This window comes from Haemorhous mexicanus, chromosome 3, assembly GCF_027477595.1.
Source record: "Haemorhous mexicanus isolate bHaeMex1 chromosome 3, bHaeMex1.pri, whole genome shotgun sequence".
Taxonomy (NCBI): Eukaryota; Metazoa; Chordata; class Aves; order Passeriformes; family Fringillidae; genus Haemorhous; species Haemorhous mexicanus.
Window position 1 is genome coordinate 67,692,305 of NC_082343.1, and position 21,850 is coordinate 67,714,154.

Here is a 21,850-nt window from a genome sequence, read left to right on the forward strand (position 1 = left end):
GCTGAGAGCTTGGGAAGGCAGGAGCACACTGGGGGTGGTGCTGTGAAGGTTATCTTGTGCTCTTCCACATGTTTCAGCAGGCAGGCACCCAGGGACCACTGCTCCTCCTGGGTTACCTTGCAAGCTCAGTGGACACTCAGCAGAGGCCCATAGGCATTACCCCTGGGAAGAGAAAGCAGCCAGCAGGAAGGATGAAGCAACTCACACATCGCAGGGCTCCTGTCTCTGCCTGCTTTCATTACCAGGCTCTTTCACGCAACAGAGAAGATCTTTTGGTGCATAAACCACATCACCCTGAAATGCAATTCCATAGCAGTTTAAACAAGCCTAGCCAGGTGTGTATGTGACCAGAAAGGGAAGTTGGCTCAGCATCTGGACCATTTACAAATTAATCTTACTTAGCAAAAAAGAGTAGCTAGCTTTCAGCTGATCCCTGGACCAATGCCATTTCCACGCATGCCAATGTCTCCAGGAAGAAGGTGCAGGAACATGAAGCCAGGAAAACGAACAAAGAACTGCAGCTTAATCCTGGTATATCTTCATCTTATTGCAGGGGTTCCATACTGTTGTATCCTTACTTCAAAAGTTTCATGTCTTCTTGGTGTTTCTCGTGGGCAGCTCGTCAGAGCACTGACTGTTCTTCACACAGTGGCCAACTGACTCCAGTTCCCCTCTCAACCACCCACCCCACTCTTTTATAGCACTCTTCTTCCCATTGGTTACAGCTGTGGCCTGTTAAAGTCAGGCCTGTTCCTAATCATTGATAATTGGCCCAGTATTCTAAAGATACTGTAGAAAGTAATCTTACCCCAATTTGATAATTGGGGTAAGATTACTTTCTACAGTATCTTTATTTTCTTATATTCTAACCCCCTACACTGGTAAGCCATGACTGCCACAAACCAGTTTGACTTCCAAGACAATTTTAGACAACTCAAGTCAGATGCTGCAATCCTACCCACAGCTTTGCATTGCTCTTCTCATGCTGCCACCATGGTGTTCATATTGACCTTTTGATATGTCAGTTTGGAAGGCTCTCTTCACAGAAAATTAAATCAGTAAGAAAAGTGTACAGTTCTCTGCTCCTTTTTCTACCCCAACTAGCTCTCAAAGGGGTGAGTAAAATTCCAGCACCAAGGGAAAGAAAGGTGAGAGTGCACAGCTGAGGGCAGGAAGGAGATGCCAGCACCAAGCTAGCCTGACCTTGGCCACTAAGGAGGCGCACACCCAAGCTGTGGGTAAATGAGCACCTTAAGGCACCAGAGACTGGTAGTGCTACTGAAAGCAGCACCTCTGTCACCACCAAGCCCCCAGCCCGGGGCTGTCAGAGCCTTCTGTGCTGCTTTCCAGCAAGTCTTACCAGAGAACTAGTCCAGGTTAAAAAAGACGTATTTTCTGAGATGACTTTTCAGTTCTATTGTGTTATATAGTAAAGCAGGAACGACTCCAACGTCTGGGAATGATTGGCATCTGACTCTGTTGATTCAAAATGCTGAACAATTGCTTTATTAAAACTATATTATGTTACACTATACTATACTATATTAAAGAGATGCTATATTACAAAGCATACTAAAGAAAAAGCCATGACTATCTGCTGACAACCAGGATACAGCTTTGACCCAACAGGCCAATTAATATAAACAGCCATCACCAGAATCCAATTAAGAACTCACTTCAGGTAAACAATGTTCCTAACACATTCCACATGAGCAGAACAACAGGAGCAGCAAGTAGAGATAAGGATTGTTTTCTCTTTCTCTGAGGTTCCTCACTGTGATTCCCAGGAAATACCCTTAGGAAGTTGTGTCTGCTTGCTCTCAATTAAGAGAGCTGCGGCTGCAGTGTTATATATTTTTCGTAATAAAGTGCAAAATCAGTACTAAGCTGTGGAATTTTTGGTACCTTTCTAATTTTGCCCTAAGTCTATCACGTGAGTACGTTTAAATAACCTCCACAGCAAGAGCTCTGTGACTAGAGTCCATCAAAAAGCTCCATATAGAAGTAGTACCCTACTGTCATGTGCAAGGAATTTATTTATTTTATTTATTTTTTAACATCCATTGCCTAAAATTTAACAGCATCAAAAAGTTCATTTCGGATTCTACATTAAAATGAAGTTTTAGAATATATGACTACATGGCATTTGTAAAATAATGCAACTATGCATTTGCTATAAGTGTAAGCATACTTGGGGCATTTTATACTGATTATTTAATCCTATATACTTACAGTAACTTCATCCTGTTAATGGTCCAGTGTGTTTCTTGTTACTTACCTGTATTACTCTCAATTTCATTCCTCAAGAATATATTTAAATAACATTAAAACAGCTTTTAGTACCATAAATTCATTTTGGGTTAACTATACAACACTCCTTAGGTGAAAAAGCAAGAGGTTAGGCAGTGAACTGTGAAACTAACTTGCACAAATAGGTGACCTATATTTGGCAGAAAATTTTCATTCCTTCTTTTTCCACATATAATTTTAACATATTCAGTATTTTCCACCTACGTGGCTTCCATGAGCACTCCATAGGAAGAGTCTGTGTCAGGTACAGAAAAGATGTGTATGATGTTGCTTAATGGAATGTGCATAAATCAAAGGTTGTGTGATTATATGTACTGACAACAGGATGAGTTTTTCTTGATATCTGTGTAAACATATAATACATCCTTCCATATACAGGATTTTCTAGTGAAGGCTTTTCTCCCTCTTGCCAAAGGCAACTCGGAGGAGGAGGAGGTCTGTACACTTCACACTTACACACATGAACTCAGTCTGGCTGGAGCTACCTGCTGCTTGCAGGAATTGGAGTCACCCCAACACAGCTGACAAGTGAGCACAGTGTCAGGCACACCTCCTTATTCTGCCCAGGAGCAGCTCCCAAGCAAGGCACAAGCTGGTGGTCAGGCAGCTGCGTGGAGAGTGGGAGGCACAGCTTGCTTTATCCTCAGCCGTGTCAGCTGAATATAGAACACAGAAGAACTCTACATTGATACAGGTAGACATTAAAATACATAATTCCATCATTCTAGAGCTTTATTATGAAGCTCTTTATCTCAACTCCTCAGATTTTTAATTTGCTTTGCAAAAGTCACTAGGTACTTCCTGATGTTCACAGAAAATTCTTCCAAGCCTCCAAAACCCTGTGATTTATAACTCTATGTCTGTTTCCCCCTTCTCTTTCTAAGCATCTGAATTCCAAATGCTTGCACAAGACTTTTTTTATTTTTTTAATGTGTGCTTCATTATTTTGATAAACAGATTAAACTGCATAAGTAACACATAATTTTTGAAGTCTTATAGTATTACCAAATAGAAACTAACATTCCCTTGAACAAGAAAAATACATTTGTTAAGATTATTTCATGCCATATTTTATTTTGCAATTTGGGCTTCTTAACTGCATCTATACAGTCTGACATGCTTTTTAACTTTTAGGTTTTAAAAGTTGCAAGTTACTTATAGGCAAAGTTGCAAGTTACTTATAGGCAAAGTTGCAAGTTACTTATAGGCAAAATCATAATGTCTGTGACTGCATATCCATGTCTATTCGATAACATTTCAGTCACTCATAAACTCAGAACATTACTGCCGCTGCTGAATAGTGCAATTGAAGCTTTCCATTTGCTTTTTTATCATTCAGGCAAAATGTATGCACACATTAACTAAAGCCATTGCCTCCTTTTTTCAGCAGTATGTCAGAAATCAAGTTGAAGCCCTCATCTATTATTGTCTTTTCTCCATGCATCAGATGTACAATTATCAGAAGATACAAATTATGTGCATCAGTGGGAAAGGATGCTATTTTCTATAAGAATAGCTGTAAGTGGGTGGATGGCTTTAGTAATGATTGAACAAACTAAATTGTAGTGTACTACAGCAATGAGCAATCAAAGAACAAATTTTGGAAGCCTTCAATTGTTTGTGCTAAAACTGTGTGGGATGCCCCAGCTCAGCGAGAGATACAGTCCTGAATTTATAAAAATTTCCATTCTCTTCTTTTCACTATCTGGCCACTTCTTTCTGATTTCAGATGGACCTGGTTTTTACTGTTTAGAAACAAGAGGTGCTGGAAAGGATTGGTGACAATCCCAGCTGGAGTAAGCAAGTCACGACCAGACAGGGGTTTTGTTTCAGCCCTTACATCCATCACATTTGGGAATTGTTATCCATAGCACACAGGCATTTACAGGATGCCTGTTGTAGTGGGTTTGTGCTGGCTGGATGCCAGCATTTGGTGGATAACCCACCAAAGCCACCCTATCACTCCCCTCCACAGCTGAATAGGGGAGAGAAAATATAACAAAGGGTTGATGAGTTAAGAACAGAGAGAGATAACTAACTGAATACTATCATGGGCAAAACAGACTCGAATTAGAGAGATTAACTGATTGTATCACTAAAAAAACAAGAGCAGGATAATGAGAAGCAAAATAGGATCTCAAAACCACCACCTGCCCCCCACCCCCCTTCCTTCTCAGCTCTACCCCTGCCGTCCCCCCCCCCCCTCCATTCTCCCCAATGGCACAGGGAGGCAGGGGATGGAGGTTATGGTCCGCTCATCACACATTGTTATTTCCACTGCTCAGGGTGAGCAGTCCTTCCCCTGCCCCTCCCCATGGGTCTCCTCCCACGGGAGACAGTTCTCGAACTACTCCAGTGTGAGCCCATCCCACAGGCACAAACTGCAGTAACGTGGGTCACTACCCCACAGGGTGCAGTCCTTCAAGGACAGGCTGCTCCAGTGTGGGTCCCCCTGGGATCAGAAGTCCAATCAGGAAACCTGCTCAAATGTGGGCTCCCCTCTCCACAGGTCTGCAAGTCCCTGCCAAGAGCCTGCTCCAGCATGGGCCTCCCATGGGAGGCTGGAGGGATCGCTAAGGTTTTGCTATGGTGCTAAAAAGTCTCTCTTACAGTTTTATTTTAAGTCTGGCTGAGAACTTTCATATCCACAAGCAACTCCTGAATGTAAGCTCTTTGAAAATAAGGACTTAAACCTTAATGTGGGGCTTCATGAAGGAAACCAGTGTCAGGAAGAGCAAAAGGCTACTTTTGCTCATAGCAGTCACTGTCATCGATGCATGTTTCAGATTAGGCTGTTTCCTAAACGGCTGGCTTCGGCTACAGTCTAGTCCTGAAGTCCTGTGGGACAATATAATTGTTTTCTAGATGAAGTCAGATCTGTAACCCAGAGTGCCATAATTTCTTCTATTCAGAATATAAAATATTTATTCATGGGTGTCATGGGCAAAGAGCTCATTGTGGCTAAAAATTTATTCAGTTTGCTTCCTTTTGCCTTCCTGATGGCTGTCATATCATTCTACATTGTCAGGAGAGATGAACCCAAGTGTTGTCTCCACCTCTGTGGTACCTGGGTTCAAGATCTGTCTACTTTTACTCACATAAAAATTATGCAAATGTAGAGAAAAGACTGACCTTTCTGGGGCTCTCCCAGGTAGTCTTTACTGAGCAATGCCCCCTGTATTCTGATCTGGTCTTCAAAGCCTTAGTGGTCTACATATTAATATATAACCAGTCTAAAATGGGCATAAAATTTCCTAAAATAATTTCTTCTCTTGTCAGTCAAGGAAAGAAATAATTCATTCACCATGGACCAACAGTGTTCACTGAGACAGAGCAAAGACAGCCCCAGGTTACTGAAGTGACCTAGTTTCATCCTACATATTCACCACAGAGCAGCAGTAAAAATTCTCTGACAAGTCATAAGAAAGACTGAAATTTGAAAGTGGTAAATAAGAAGTTTTATAACAGGAAGGGACAGCCAAATGACACAATTACTTTTTAAAAATATTGTAATACCACCTTGAAAAAAACTTGATGGGTTTTTATCACTGCAAGTGTTTGCCGTGGACAATTTGTTAGTCAACAGTTCTTCACATCCCTGAATGGATTCATTCTTGCTTGTTTGGGAATTAGGAACATGAGGCTGACAGGATATCTCAGCCAAAGTTACCAAAGAGATCCCATCTACCTTCTGTTGATATTTCTATTATCATATTCCTCTGCTAAAACCTTACAAAAATAAGGGAGAAAGTTTACATCAAGCTGTAACTGGTTTTGTAGTGCACCAATACAGTATTTAATATGTTAGAAAAACACTATTAGTTTTGTCCTGCACTTTTCTGTTGCCAACAGAGAGAGCAGGTGTCTCTCCCGGTACCTCTGTGGTGAAGGATTGTTTATGACAGTAGTTCTTGATGAGACAGCTTTTATTTTGATAAACTTATTTTAGAGCCCTAATTTAATCCTGTGGATTCTGGGCTGTCTAGCAAATATTATACAGGGCTATGAAGCAACAGATCTACAGAAAGTGGCATCTTACACCTTAAATGATGACTTTATATGAAAGCTTTTCTGCTGTCCTGGTCAGGTTCCACTTTGGTATCATTGTGCACATCTAGGAAGGATGCAATTATTTTGTTTATATAACATTATTCTGTGTTATACATACAGGATATCTATCTGAGAAAGAACTCTTCCCATCATCTTTCCACCTCCCACACAGGCAGAATTAAAGGAAAAAAGCTTTCCATAAGACTTGATAAAAATAAAAACAATCCATCTTTTGATTTTTCCTCTCCTTCTCCTCTTGTTCCTCAAACCCTGGTGATGGAATTACCTCAGATCTTAATTTAAGAGAAGTAAAGTCACAGACAATAGCTGTGTTTTGTTAAATTATTCTTTTAATAATTTTATTATTTTAAGACTATAATCTGTTGGTTTGGATATTGTCCTTTGCTAGGAAGAGGGAATGCTTATCACTTAGGATGAGTCAGCTAGTATGAGATGTGCTAAAGGTTGCAGGATAAATGCTGCAGCAGGATATAATTCTGGTTAACCCAGTAGCCAAATGTTGAGTTCAACCAGTCCTAGCAAAAACAAGGAACCAGAGGGAGGGACATGCCAGATAACCCTTAAATAAAACCAGAACCAAACCCATAAATAATGCAAGCTAGTGGCTGTTGCTGATGCTTTCTTTTGAATCTAGTCAGAAGGGATTTGCAAATGCATTGTTGGAACGTGTTCAGCCTGGAGAAGAGAGGGCTTATGGGGGATCCAACAGCAACATGCTAATACCTACAAGGATTTATCAAGATGGAGCCTTGCAGTGGTGCATGGCAGAAGGATTGGTGACAGTGCCATGGATGGAAACAAGAGAGGTTCAAACTGCCTGTGAGGAAAATCTTTCTCCATGAGGACAGTCAGGCAGGGAAGCAGCAGGCTGCCAGGGGAAGCTGTGCTGCCTCCATCACTGGAGGTTTTCCAGCCCTAACCAGACACAGCCTGGCCTCACAGCTGAGCCTGTTTAAGGCAGAAGGCTGGTCCAGGGCCCCCCCTAAGGTCCCTCCTAACCTGAATTACTCAAGCAATTACAAACCTGTTTGGGTGGGAATATTTTGTGTTGCAACCACTCAGCTGAAAAATATTTGAAGTAAGCTGTCTTTTGGTTTAATAAAGAGATTTTTAGCTGATGTGGTCTATTGGCTAATATTAAGATTCCACAAGACATTGTAAGAGGTATCAAAGAATGGAATTGTCATCAGTAAAAAATGGTCTGCTCTAACACCTGGCCTTCCATGTGTAACCCTGTCTTTTCCTTCCAAGTAGCATGGAGAAGCAAAATGCATGAAATTAGTTTTGCATATAATGCATGAAATTCCTTTCCTTCTTAGACACATCTGTTGCCTTAGAACTATGGAGGAGTAAGTCATACTAAAATGGATTAACATAGACATATATCAATTATTTCTATCATATGTAATCCTGCTTCTTAGCAGTTATTTTACCAGAAAACACAAGTACAATTTCTCACATTATTTTAAATATAACTTTCTGTGCATATCTTTAAAGCTGATCCATGAATTTTAAGTTTAAATTTATAGGTTTTGTGTGAAAATATGTTAATTTTCAAGTGGGGACAGAGGCATCAAAGTAAAATGCTGCAGAGGAGAAAAATGAAAGGAAATAATAATTAAGAAATATCTTAGAAGGAAATCATGGATGAGTGGTTCGTTATCACTGGTTTGGTTTTGGTTTTTTTTTTTTTTAATAAATATGTGCAAGATTGAAAAGTAAGTCCAAAGGCATTACTGCACAGAGACACTCTTCCCACCTGAAGGGTTTGGAAAGCACAGAAAATATCACAACTAATTGGAAAAGATCCAAGAAAAGAGAGAAGTTTTTGCTTCATTATATAATAGTGAGGTAGCAATACTTGGTGGACAAGTAATGCAAAATTTAGGATGGATTTTTCACTTGTTAGGATGTCAAATCTTGATTACATTAGTATTATGTAATTACTCATAAGAAGTATTATGTTCTTCTGTACACCTGTCTTGGGATCATAACATGAAACTGGCATCAGTAAGAACTTGTAAGAGCATTGTAAAAACAGTTTACTCTAGGTCATACAGGTTGAACTGGAGATCTGAAACTGCCTTTGAAAAAGAAGGATGCTCAGTCTCACTAGATGCCCTGATATCATGCCAAGCCAAAAAACAACCGTGTCCTCTATATTCTAAATTAGATCTATACTATTAGAATGACTGATTCTTTGAAGTGCTGGATGTCAGTTAAAGAGGTTTCTCAGCAGTATTCTGTATCTTCTCTCTATCAAACACAATACTGGTAGCCTATTTTGGTCCTTTCCTAGGATGAAATCATGTTTGGCTTATTCCTCCAGCTCAGGACTAGTATCTGGTGAAGGCAACTTCAGAACTGTGCTCACTGAGGAAGAATAAAATGCAGAAACTGCAGGAATTCAAATAGAGGTTAGTATTTCTCTCTTCAGCCATGCCAATTCCATTTTTCATGCTTAGTTTCTCAAATATGGAAATACTTGGAGCTGCAGAACTGCTCTCCTGAGTAAAAATGCATCTTTTTTATTTGCATATGTCTTTCTCCTCTCTTTTTATTTTTATAAAAATGGTGTGAGAGAAGAACATGTTTTCAATGGCACATTCCACAAAATATTTCAAGTAATTTATTATAAAATGATTTTAAAATTACTCAGTGTTTGGCACAGCATTTGTTTCCTTAGCATGGGTACCTAATGATAATGATGAAGACAGAAGTGGGCTACATAGCACAGTGTAGCAATTCTAAGATATATGCATAGAAGTGAATTTTTATTTATACACAGGTACAAAGGTATAATCATCTGTAAGCCTTATTAATAAAAAATAAATGCATTTAATTCAGCTTATATTGAAGGTATTGGTAGCCTACTGATGGCTTCCTAGTATTTAGGATGTTCTTCATATTTTCATAAGAAAAGCAATTGAAAATAAGCATCTTAATATTCTTTTTAGTGTATGTTCATTGATTATTTTTCCTAAATACAACTATCTGACAACGCTAAGCTAGTTCTCTAAGGTGCAGTTCCAAATTATACTTTTCTTTCTCCAAGGTGAAGTCTAGCATGGAAGTAAATACCATGATGTATTCCCGTTCAAACAAATTTTTCCTTTACCAACACAGAGGGCATGAACCTGCATACTAATACGGATTCTCTCAGCTGTGGACACCAAAGTATTCACAAAAAAACCAACAAGAAATATCCAATCAGTTTAACTAAATATTTGTGGGCTAGGCAAATAATTGAGGACTAGAATCAAAAAAAGACAGTAGTATAGTTTCCTTAATTCTCATGACCGAAAAGGAAAATAAATGGAAGGCAATTTACAAACCAAACACAAAGAGAAAAGCATGATAATTATGTAAGGCTGACTGATAATTCTGAAAGAACTAGTTTGTGATGAAAAGTGAGTTTGAGCACTGGGCAGTATTTCTGGATCAGACACTTATCCCTGAGTGATGCTAGAAGAGAGTTGAGCAGCTGAATTATGTATTATTATCAAATAAATATTAATTTCTTGCATGCAGAATTAAAATACTCTTTTAATGAAAAAACAGTTGTATATAGATTTTCCAGCAGTTTTCATACTTTGCATCTCTACCAGATGACTACAAAGTCTCTATATTCTTTCTCTAAATATCACTTACATCTTTTACTGACTTAGATATTCCAGTTTCTCAAAAATAGAGTAAGAATTGTGCCACAGTCTTTTTACTCCAAGAATTTTAATTTAGAGCACAAGTATCATATTCTTGTGCATGTCAAGTAGGTTATAATTTAAACTGGAAGTCTGCATTTATCTGTGAATTTAAATAGGGTAGTTATGAGTAATAATAGAAATCACTGTTTCATTAGAGGGGCTTTCCACCTAAGCAAGAACAAGTTAGTATTCTTCCCACTAACACATATGGGTCACATGTGACCCTGAAGGTGTTCTTTAACATTAGTATATTACAGAGATTTATCTTTTAGCATCAAGGCTTTTTCCACTATATCTGCAGGACATGATCTGAGCCTTTTTTTATTACAATCCCTGCTCTGGCAAATTTGACATCTCTCCAGAGAACACACTGTATGACAGCTACATGGGGTAGAATCAGTCACTTCTCAATATCTGGTTGGCCTTGCACTCTGGTTTGGGTGCATGCCAAATTGAGAGCTGCTTGCAACTGTGATGGACCCATTTGTGCTGCAGCAGAAGCTCTGGCTTAGAAAAACAGGGTTCAGAAAGGCAAATTATTTTACTCTGAAATAAACCAAGTGTTAGAGATTTAAGATATCTTTATGAGGGCTGATACGATTTAGAATATAAAAGTGTGGAACTAGCATATGACCTCTCTCCTCAGGAAATTTCCCAAGATAGTAGGTATTCATTAAGTGTGAATTCATATTAAGTGTAGTCCAGCATCAAAAAGCTTCTGTGGCAAAAACCAGCTGCACAACCCATAGGAAGACAGAGCTCTGCATAGACATGGGGTTTATTAATTATAGGAGATCTTTAAAACAGTGCTCTGGTTTTAGAAAATGAACAAGTAACTATGCAGAAACCTGGAACCAGAAATTACACAGGTACACTTCCAAAAGTACTTTAGAAGAAATGAAAGTGTTTTAAAGATAAACTGGACTTTTCATAAGTATTAAAATTACCATATTTTCTTCAAAGTTTGTTTTGAACATTATGTTTCAAAGGCTTACAGATTTTTAGATTTCAAAAGATTAAGGTGTTATAATTCCTAGAAAGTTTATTGTGCTTTTTGGATTTTCAGTCTCAAATAATTAACTGGTTCTGATAAGCTTGGCAAGGAAAAAAAAAAAAACAAACCCAAAACCAAATAACTTTGTACTAATATTAAGCCCTAGGAATGTCATACCTGAATGATGTTTGAGAATGCCATGGACAACTCAGCTGTGGAGAAATTATACTCCTGATTAAAACAAAATCAAAAAACTTTTATCCTCCTGTGAAGTGTTTACAAGCTGTTTGACTAAAGATCAGCTGGGAAGTGGGCTCCTAAAAGATTTAATTCTTTTTTAGTGCTCTGACTGATTTCCTTTCTAAAATTCTCTGAGAGTTATGGTAGGCTCAAAATACGAGATAGCAAAAATTCCTCGTAGAAATGTGTTTCTGTATTTGGCTGGTAGTGTGTGGCAAGACTCTGATCAAGAGCCAGCTTGAATATTCTAAGCCAAGAATGTACCTGCTGGATTGAGGCACTAATCACCTAACTCAGTTTAAGTGGATGAAGACTTGAAGTGAATTCCTTTCCTTGCCCTTCAGGTTTTCTACTTCAGAGACACCACATTGCTCCATCACACTCTTTGACTAAAAATTTCTTTGTGGATACATGATTCTTGAAATTCAAATGCTTTGTTTTATGACTTTCCTTTCTAAGTGTTGTAAATATTTATTTAGCTTTATGAAGTTCTAGTCCCATAAATCTTGAAACTTTTAATGTTCAAAGCATGGATTTGTATGAAAGCTGATAAACTGTTGTAACTAGCTCAGTTTACAAAGAGTTGTAATAATTATTTCAGAATTATTTTCTTAATATCTAACAGGATATGTTTACAAGCAAGTAAACTAGATTTTATTATCATAATCAGGGGCATTTATAATTAAGACGTAAAGTAAAAATGAATAATGATGTAAAAAACCACTATCAGTGATATATAATTTTTACAATTTTGCCCCAGAGTTTATAAATTTCAAAAGATGCTCATGAGCATTTTATATCCTTTCTGTGGAAAAATATAGTCCTTATTTGTTTTTTTCTGTTCTTAAGCTTCATAAGCAATAGTTTGTAAATTTAAGTACTATTCTGTCATGGAAATTATCTGTACATTTTATTCATAAGAACTTTTTCCAATAAATTTACAACCTTTTCCCATAAGAATCAAAAATATGGACATTTTGGCATTTATAAACTAGCTGGATTATGCACCAAATATGAGGCACCAATATATTATGCACTTTGTGAAATGTAAATTCATGATATACTGAAACACAAGTTCATGCTGATTTGGGGTAGAATGTATTTTGGCTTTTAAGGAAGCCCTTTCCCAAAGTAAATCTCTTACAGAACCAAGCACATGCAACACTAATCCTGATCCCTTCCAAAGTTTTAAGAATTGTTGAGGGAGTTAGGTTCCCTGTCAAGAACAGGGAACCCTCCATGCTGCTGAATGCAAGCTGTGCTGCTGCTGATTCGAATTCGAGCATAATGGGACATTTTCAGGCCTGCTGCACTTTAATCCAGACACATGACAGACAGTTCCTCACCCTTCAGTTCAAATCCAGATGTCTGGCAAGCAGGTCCCAAATCACCACCACTCTGGATAATAATGGAACAGTCAGCAGATAATAAGCATGGGCACTAGAATTTAGAGTAATTGCAGCTTATCTGATTTGGGGCAGATAACTCTGCTCTGTTTCTCCTACCCCTGATGGTTTTAGTTACTGTATCAGTTTCATTAGACTACACCACAATCAAGAGCTATGCTTCTTGATTTTGACAGCATAATTGAAGACCAGTAATAATCTATAAGTACTCTTCTTTATTCTCCCTTAACCACAATTTCTATGCAACACTTCTGTAAAATGGGACTTCAGTGGGCAACCTGCATATGCAAATACATCTTAAAATATTGCAGTTTTCAATAGATTTAATTTCAAAAGAAGTCTTTGCCTATTTGAGGGTAACAAAGCCTTTACAAAAGCCTTTTTACTTGAATATTGACACTTGTGCACAGCTTTTGGGGCTTCAACACAATTTTAGCACATCTGTCAATTTTCTGGAAATATGCCAGTCTATCTTTCTTCCTTCTTGAAGCATAACCAAAATCCTCTCTAGTATCCAAATCTGAATGCTCAAATCCCCCAAAATACATTGGCAAGAGACAGCAAGTTGAATTCATGTGTGTCAGGGAATAGACCAGAGATAAGTATGTGGAACAGAAAATCCTGAACCAAGGTTGGAGATTAATTAGCCGCATTCAAAGTAAAACCCTTCAAGCAACCAGTCTCCATTTCCAATAACACAGGGAGAAATACAGATGACAAATGTTGTCTGTGTTGCTCTGCAGAATGACCCTGAGGGTAGGAGCTGAGCTACACCAGCCATCTGTTTGAACTTTCCTACTGGAGCATTTCTGTGGCCGCTTCCAAGTGATCCCATTGGTACTGAGGGAGAAGGAAAACCTGAGCAGTCCTGATGCTTTTGGTGCCTTTACATGCACTGTAGTTTAACTATGCCACTCAGTGTGGCCTTCAGCTGTCCCATCCAATATTCCACTGATGACCTCAGGAAAAAAAAAATTGCATTTCATCCAATATGCCTGTTGCAAGACCACATAAATTTTATAGGCATCCTGGAATCTGAATGAGTACATGTAAGGGACAATATAAATGCAGCATAAAAAACAGTGAACTAAATCCTTGGCCTGCTTAACTCTGTACCTGTGCTCCTATAAACACAGAATCACAGAATGTCCTGGGTTGAAAAAGACCTAAAAGATCACCTAAAGTTCCAGCCCTCCTGCCATGAGCAGGGACACTGCACTAAATCAGGATGCTCAGAGCCCCATCCAACCTGGTCTTGAACACTGTCAGGAGTGGGGCAGCCACAGCTTCTCAGGACAGCCAGTTTCAAGTGCCTCACCACCCACACAGTAGAGAATTTCTTCCTGACCTCTAATCTAAACCTACCCTCAGTTTGAAGCCACTCCCTCTTGTTTGTCACTACATTCTCTTGTATAAAATCCCTCTTGTTTTTCTTTTAGGCTCCCTTCAGGTACTGGAAGGCCACAATTAGGCCACCCCTATGCCACCTCTTCTCCAGGCTGAACAAACCCAGTTCTCTCAGCCTTTCCTCACAGGAGAGGTGCTGCATCCCTCTGATAATCCTAGCTGTCCACACTGCTTTGGATGCAGCTGGGGTACAATTGGCTCTCTGGCTTGGGAGTGCACATTTCTGGGTCATGTCCAGCACCATGGACAGATATGAGATGTTAGACCCAGGTGCTGAGAGCAGCACAATTCAGCAACTGGGGACAGTTTCTCTAGTTGCTTTTTCCTACCAAGGATTTTTCCCTCAAAATGCACAATAGATGTAAGAAACACCAACTGGCAATAATGATGTCAAAATCAAACAAACATCATCAACCAGCCAGATTTTCCCAAGAAGGTCAGTGCCTTAATCACAGTTGTCTGGGGTTTTTTATCACATATTTTTAATCTGAATAATATTTTTATTGGTCAGAATGATTTTTATATTTTAACCTATAAAGCTGCTTTTCCTCCAAAAAGAGAATAAGTGCATTACACTTCTGTAAAACAAATACAGCATATTAAAGGAATGTTAGGATTGAGCTGAGCAAGTCACATTAATATACCAAAGTAATCTTTACCAGTTTCTACTAAAAGGCCATGCAGATTTCCTAGTATTTGTCTCCTTTCTGAGCTCACTGTAGCACTTGCATCAGAAACAAAACAGCCTCACTTATGGCACTCACTTCCATTTAATTAAGTCCTTAGAGGAACATTACAGAAGTTAGGAAGATTACTTAATGCATCCCTGGGAGAAACTCCAATAGTCTACTAAAGGTCACTGCTCCTTTCAATTGGAATGCTTTCATTGTAACAAAGATTAATATGACTGTATTAATTGAATTAAGTGAAATGTATTCATTTTCTAATCTGAACAGTCTCCTTAATGAGTTATTATCAGAGGAGCATGAGAATGCAAAAGACTAAAAGTCTATGAATAAGACTTTCAAATTCAACTTTACCTAATACATCAAATTTTGTTCTATCTGCTACTTTTTTCCATGAGCTAAACAAAAAATGCCTTCTAACTTACTTGAATAAAAATGTCATAGGCAGATTATTAGATTTATATTCCAATGTGGAACGCAAGACTGGACATCTCCTCTGCAGTAGATAATTCCACACAATAGAAAGTGTGCTAGATTTAACATATGGTGATAAATTTGCATTTTCATGTCCAGAAATGTGCCTGCAACTTGAGTTTTAACAGAGAAATTAAATGAAGCTTTCTCTGCATCCCTAAATTTATTTGAAGTATTAATCTAGGAAGATTTCTTTGAAACATTAAAGCAGGATTTGGTTTGATATATTTCAAACCAAATCAACCAGGTTGATTTACACAAGTTGTGCAGAAAAGGGTGGCAGTTCTTTTAATGTCTGCTAAATCCACTATGAGTGTTCTGCTGGGCAGGCCTGATTTGAAAATCATGTTCTTTGGCCTCTTACTCCTTGTCATAAAGGCCCACCTTGCCCCAGAGGGCCCAAACTTAAACAACAAGACCCATTTGTTCCTTTCCTCCTGTCCATCTACCATTCCTTTGATGTACTTCCCCCTGGCTAAGCTTCCAGCTTCCCAGTTTTAGGTCTAATTTTTAATACCTGAATAACATCCACAAGTTAAAAAAGGAGAACAACATAAAATGAGAAACCTTGTTAAGAAGAAGCTCAAAGCAGTAGCTTATATGTTAAATCTTTGCAGGTGACATGGAAGACTACAAGGACTGTCATGTCCTTGAAGGACTTTATTGACAACTTAAACCAAATGTGCACCATGTATTAAATAAGCAAAATCAAAAACCTTGAGAAAAGGCAAAATAAAACATTATTTAGTCAGAAGGCTTATTTCAAAAAGTGTATTTTGTCATCCAAAATACTGTCCCTAAGCCAGAAATGCAGTGACTCATTACTAAAAGCCTGTTACTGAGAGGTTCCATTGGCTTATATGCTGCATCTTGGTGCAGAGGGATGGCACAAAATATTCTGTACAGGCACTATTACCATTTACATGAATTGTATGGCTTTGTAATGACCAGTTGTTTTATTAACTTTCTGTCCAGTGGTGAGTACTCATAGGTTTAGTTCTCTGCTTTGATGGGAAAAGCAAGAGAGTTGATTTTTTTATGTGTGCAGGTGCTTTCTTGATGTTGGCAAAAGCTTTTCCTGATAAACTAGAAAGGGACCAGACTGAAATAGTACTTGACAAAGAAAAAGTTATAACTAACAAAAACAGTAGGATTCATACTTAACTGAGGATTCATCCAGTCTTCCACATCTGTGGAGCTGAAGAGAATACAATTTTTTCCCAAACCATTACTTTTGTTCCTGCTTCTTCTGCTGCTTTAGGGGTTTTTTTTTTGTGTTTTGTTTGTTTGTTTTTGTTGTTTTGTTTTTCTTTGTCTATAAAACAGTTTTCTCTGTAATTTTTTTAAATAAAACTTCTTCGCTGAAAAAAATGTGGGCACAAGCTTAGAAAACAGACAACTTATAAGATGAGTTAAGTATTCAAAGTGAGAGCTATATCAGAAGAAAAAGCTTTACACTTTTCTTATTGATCTTCTTCAGCTTTTCCATCCTTAACTACTCTTTTGTGTTTGAAATAAAAATAATAGAAATGTCTTTACTGATTAAAAGCAATTGATGCAAAAGAGTGGATTATTACTAATTTTTCTAATAAAAACCCATATGCCTCCAACTGCATGTGAGGATATATCCTCCATGTGAGGATAAAAATATTTTGCAAGACAAGGTATAAGTAGATTTAAAGAAAGAGAGAAATATCTGGAGATGCCCATGGGAATCTTTCTCTGTGTCAGTGCACATCTTTATAGTATCAGGAATTTTTTTTTCCAAAGAATCAGCAAGAAACCCCAATCTTTCAAACATGCTTGTTCACAGGTTGCAGGCAAAAATATTCTCTCCTTAATCATATCTTGACAGTAGTTTCAGTTTGGACACATGCATGAAATGGCATCATTCCTTTTAGGATTTGGTGACCTAAATTGTTTTCCTCACACTAAGAGTTTCCTAGATGGGCAAAAAGACATAATAAAGACAACAACTTTATCTGTATCAGATAGGTGTTCACCATTCTCTGCTTCCTTATTCAGAAAAATTCAATTTATGCCAGGTTTATATACATATTAGTTTAAGATTTGCAGAGGCTGAGTGTTCCAAGCTTTGAAGGCCAAGTCAGTGTGGAGCCATAAAATTATAAAATCAAAAAGATGTAGAAACCAAAGACCTACCAGGCAGTCATAAACCTGTGTCTGTCACCCTGTGGGTCATATTGACTGAAATCTTACTTGCATACACAGAGGCAAGGAGGCACTGAACTTCTCAGATGGAGTATCCTGAAATGTTGATCAGATTGTTCACCTTCCATAAATCACAGTCTTGCTAACCCACAAATTAAAAGGTTGTGAGATTATTTCAAAGCTATGAGGATATTTAATTTCTATTTTTGTTTGGTTCTTCTCCTTCCCCCACATATTCTTCATGATTCTATGTGCAACCATAGAGAGACAATTTTGGGTACTCTGATCCTTTACAGATGTGGAAATATGGCCCTGTATATAATTATCTATAGCTAACAGAAGAAGCCTTTGTTACTTGTACACTTTCAAAACAAAATGGTTTTGCATGATTTCTTACACAGAAACCTCAACATCCTAGATTAACCTCAGCCTTAGCAATGAGGTTTTTATGTTAAAGTAGGACACCATGGGCTTATTCAGTTATTATATTCCACCAGGTTTGTTCAGACTAGAAAATTAAAGCAGGGATGTCAGATATGTTTAAGCTGTGTTGTTATTTTGAATATTTTATACTATTCTTTTAATGACTAAAGAATTCTTACTTTATGAAAATAACTAAACCTGCATATAAACTGAAGATATGTATATAATAAATTATTAGTTAGAATTCTTGTACAAATAAAATGTTTTTTTTAAGAATCTCAGTATTCTAAGTAACTAGTTCCTATATTTCCCATTTTTAAGTATTTAGTTACTTTGGTCATACACATGTGCAAAAAAATTTTAAAATTCTGTTCAGAGTTGTAACTGCAGGGTTACAAATTAAATAGCACAAACCTGCAAAGACCACTAGGTCAAATTTCTCGTTAACAGTCCTTTCAGAAAAAGCTGCCGACTTCCTGACATCTTCAGAGTTGTCAAAAGACATTATCACAAAGCAAGCTTAGCCCTTGTAACACTTTCTGTCTATAAAGAATCAGAGAGGGAGTTTTGTGCCTATGGCTTGAAAATAAGGCATACAGAGACTGCACACAATTATCTTAGTCAGAGCTGTGATGGGGTAAATAAAGGAGGGTTAGTGCACATAGAAATCTGTAATCCATAATATTCCCAGCAGATTGAGTGTAAATGACATTTTGTTCTTGGTTTTGCAAACATCAGTGAGGTTATTTCATAATTTTAGAAAACATTACACACATACCAGAACATTTGAACTGCAAATATGCAGATAAATAGATAGGAAGTAGGATACAAATAAAGGCACAGGTAGATTTCCACACAGGCAGTGTTGTTGATTTTACATCAGAGAAAGCAAAAGTACAAAGTCCTTCCCATGTGCTGCTATATATTCATAGAAAATGTATAAAAAAATGCAATCTTAAAACAAATATTCACTGACTGTATTTTCAAATTCATAAAAATGTTCCGTATACATACACCAAGAGCACTCCTACATAGTGTCCATAACCCCATGGAGACTCTGGGTAGATCCGAAGTGTATCTCACTTATGTAAACCCGTGGTGACAGAGACACCAAAGGTTTCACTGTGCAGCTCTGGAGCAGTGATCCGTGGCAGGAGCCCTGCCTTGCTCCACAGCTTTGTGCACCCTTCAGCAAACCCTGAGTGCTGTCTCCTCGTTTGCCTCTGGATGGCCTCAGCCCAAGCCCTGGAAGACCTTCAGACTGACAGATCCTACTGCACTGATGAGACATTAAATCCTACCAAGGAAAAAACCCACTAGGATCCTGACTGTGCTGCTGCATCACACTCCTTTTCATCAGCAACCTTAAAGAAAACAGACTCTATCCTACACGTGCAGACCTGAAAGCAAAAGAGCTTAGCAGTCACTATCTGAGCTCTAAAGGCATAAAATGTGTAAAGAGAAGCTTGAAATAATCGGAATAAGTTAACTACTAAATGGCACATGAAATATTGACAAAGAATATTTAATAGCTTTTTAAAAAAAATTAAAATCACTTAGACAAAACTTAGTATTTGGCATCTCAGTAGAAGAAGGAGACAAAAATTGAACATATTTGACTGTTTTGTTGAACATATATAAGCATGGCCATATATAAGTCACTTCAAAATGCTTCAAAACAATTATTTGGGGCCAATATGAACCACAGCAAAAGGGGTTTCTAAAAAGAAACTGAAAAATAAAACAGTAAGGCTTTTTGTCTCAGGGGAAATTTTAATAAATCCAAACTGCTCTGATTTATTTAAAAATAAATCTATCAAAAATATTTAAAATGAGTAGATTAAAATAAAAATTAAAATATTCTGTAACTCTTGAGATTTCTCGGAGCACTAATAAATTGAGTCAGCCATTCCTTCATATTGGGGCATTATTAGGTACATTAAAGAATAGGTCTTTTTATATGAGAATTAAGAAGTTTGCATAATGACATACATGCAGCCACACACAGCCATTACCTGTAACCAAGACAATCAGTCTACTGCCTTAACTAGTAGTTTGACCTTCCTAGACATGAAAAATCACTGTCTCTTCAGCCACTGAATTATTTTTTAATTGGATAAAACTGAATTAACAGTGTGTGCTATTCATGGACACAGATTTGAAACAGATGCTCCTAATATTCTTTCTTCCCCTTCTATTTCATCTGTACGAATCACTGCCTGGGTAGGCACCATCTGTCCTTTGTTCTCTGTTGCCAGAATGGGCCACATCAGAAGGAAAAAAAAAAAAAAAATCGGTGTCAGAATTTCCTGGACAATGCAAATTCTGAGTTAAAGTAACACAGCTACTTCAGATTGGGATTAAATTATTTCTTAGTCTCCTTGTTATCCAAATTAGTTTGGGTTGATTATTTCTTTCATTATAAGAGATTTTTCCCAGAACTTCTGACCTTTTTGTAGGCCTTTCCATGTTGATGCACAGAAATTGCAAGTACTCAATGCAAGTATTTCTCTCATCCTCTCACAATCAATCTGTATAATAGTAGCAGTATCTAATTGTGCCTTCCAGACAGTGACCAGTGTATGCATCAAAGAAACTCATGTACCCCGTGACCTCAGGTTTGCACTGGCAGTTCAGGTTTAGTTGGTTATTTATCATACAATACAAGCACGAATCTCATTATCAAGTGAGGCACATTGCTCTGTAATATGGATCTCTTCTCATTCTTTACTATTCCACCTACTTCTATGATTTGCAAATTCTAAGTGATGCTTTCCTCCATAACATTGCCGAGAACCATGGACTTGGCTGTATATTTTTGTGGTTTGCCTCTGATACCTCTGCCTGCCTACAAAGAATGCAGACAGAGAAGAGATTTTTAGAGCAGGAAAAAGATAAACTACTCAACAGAGAGTACCAAGAACTCTGTAAAGGAAGAGTGCAGAGGCTGTTAATCTGGGAATTAGATGTGTCCAACCACATTAATATATATATATTCTCACAAGGCCAGAGCCTAGCAAGGAGATGTTAAATTTTTAAAGAGGGTGGCAGCTCTCAGGAGTTGCACGGGATGGGAACTGAAAGGGAGAGCGGTCAAACCCAACCTAAAGATCGTGCTAAATCCAGCTGCGGATCCCCTCTGGCAGGAACCTTTGTTCCATGCCCATCAGTCCGCTGGCCCGTGGCTGTGCGCTGCAGAAGCAGTGCCTGTGACCCAGGAGAGAGCCGCTGGCTCAGCTGGACGCCTCCCCACTCTCTGGCTGGGTCACCCCAGAATTTGTGGGCATTTCATCACAGAATCAGTTCAGCTGGAACAGGCCTTTGAGATCCCCGCGTCCAACCTATGAGTGAACACCACCTTGTCAACCAGAACACGGCACTGAGTGCCACATCCAGTCTTTTCTTCAAAACCTCCAGGGACGGTGACTCCTCCACCTCTCTTCATAGTCCATTCCAACATTTATCACCCCTTTTCGTGAAGGAATTCCTCCTAATGTCCATCCTAAAACTCCCCTGGAGCAGCTTAAGACTCTATCCTCTCGTCCTGTCGGTAATTGCCTGGGAGAAGAAGCCAGCTCCTAACTTCCTTCAAACCCGGAGCTAACCGTGCCAGTCCCGTGCTAGTCCCATGCTACAGGCTTCAATTTCGAGTGGCTCTCTGCCCGTGCCACCGCTGCTGCGAGAGGACAGCACGTCCTACGCTCACAGCGGTACGACCCCGGGGACCAGCTCCAACCACTCGCACACCCCGCACCGTAGTGCCCTGCCCTGGGCATCCCCCGCCACACGCTCGGGGCTTCCCACCAGGAGAAGCCTTGAGCGCTTGGCGCCCGCGGCCCGAGCCCTGCCGCGGAGGGGCAGCGCTGACGGAACCCCGACTCTTCCCCCGCCGTGCCCGGGCCCCGGAGGCCAAGGGGCTGTCTCCACCCCCTCCCGCAGGAGGGCCGGCTCTCGGCTCTCGGC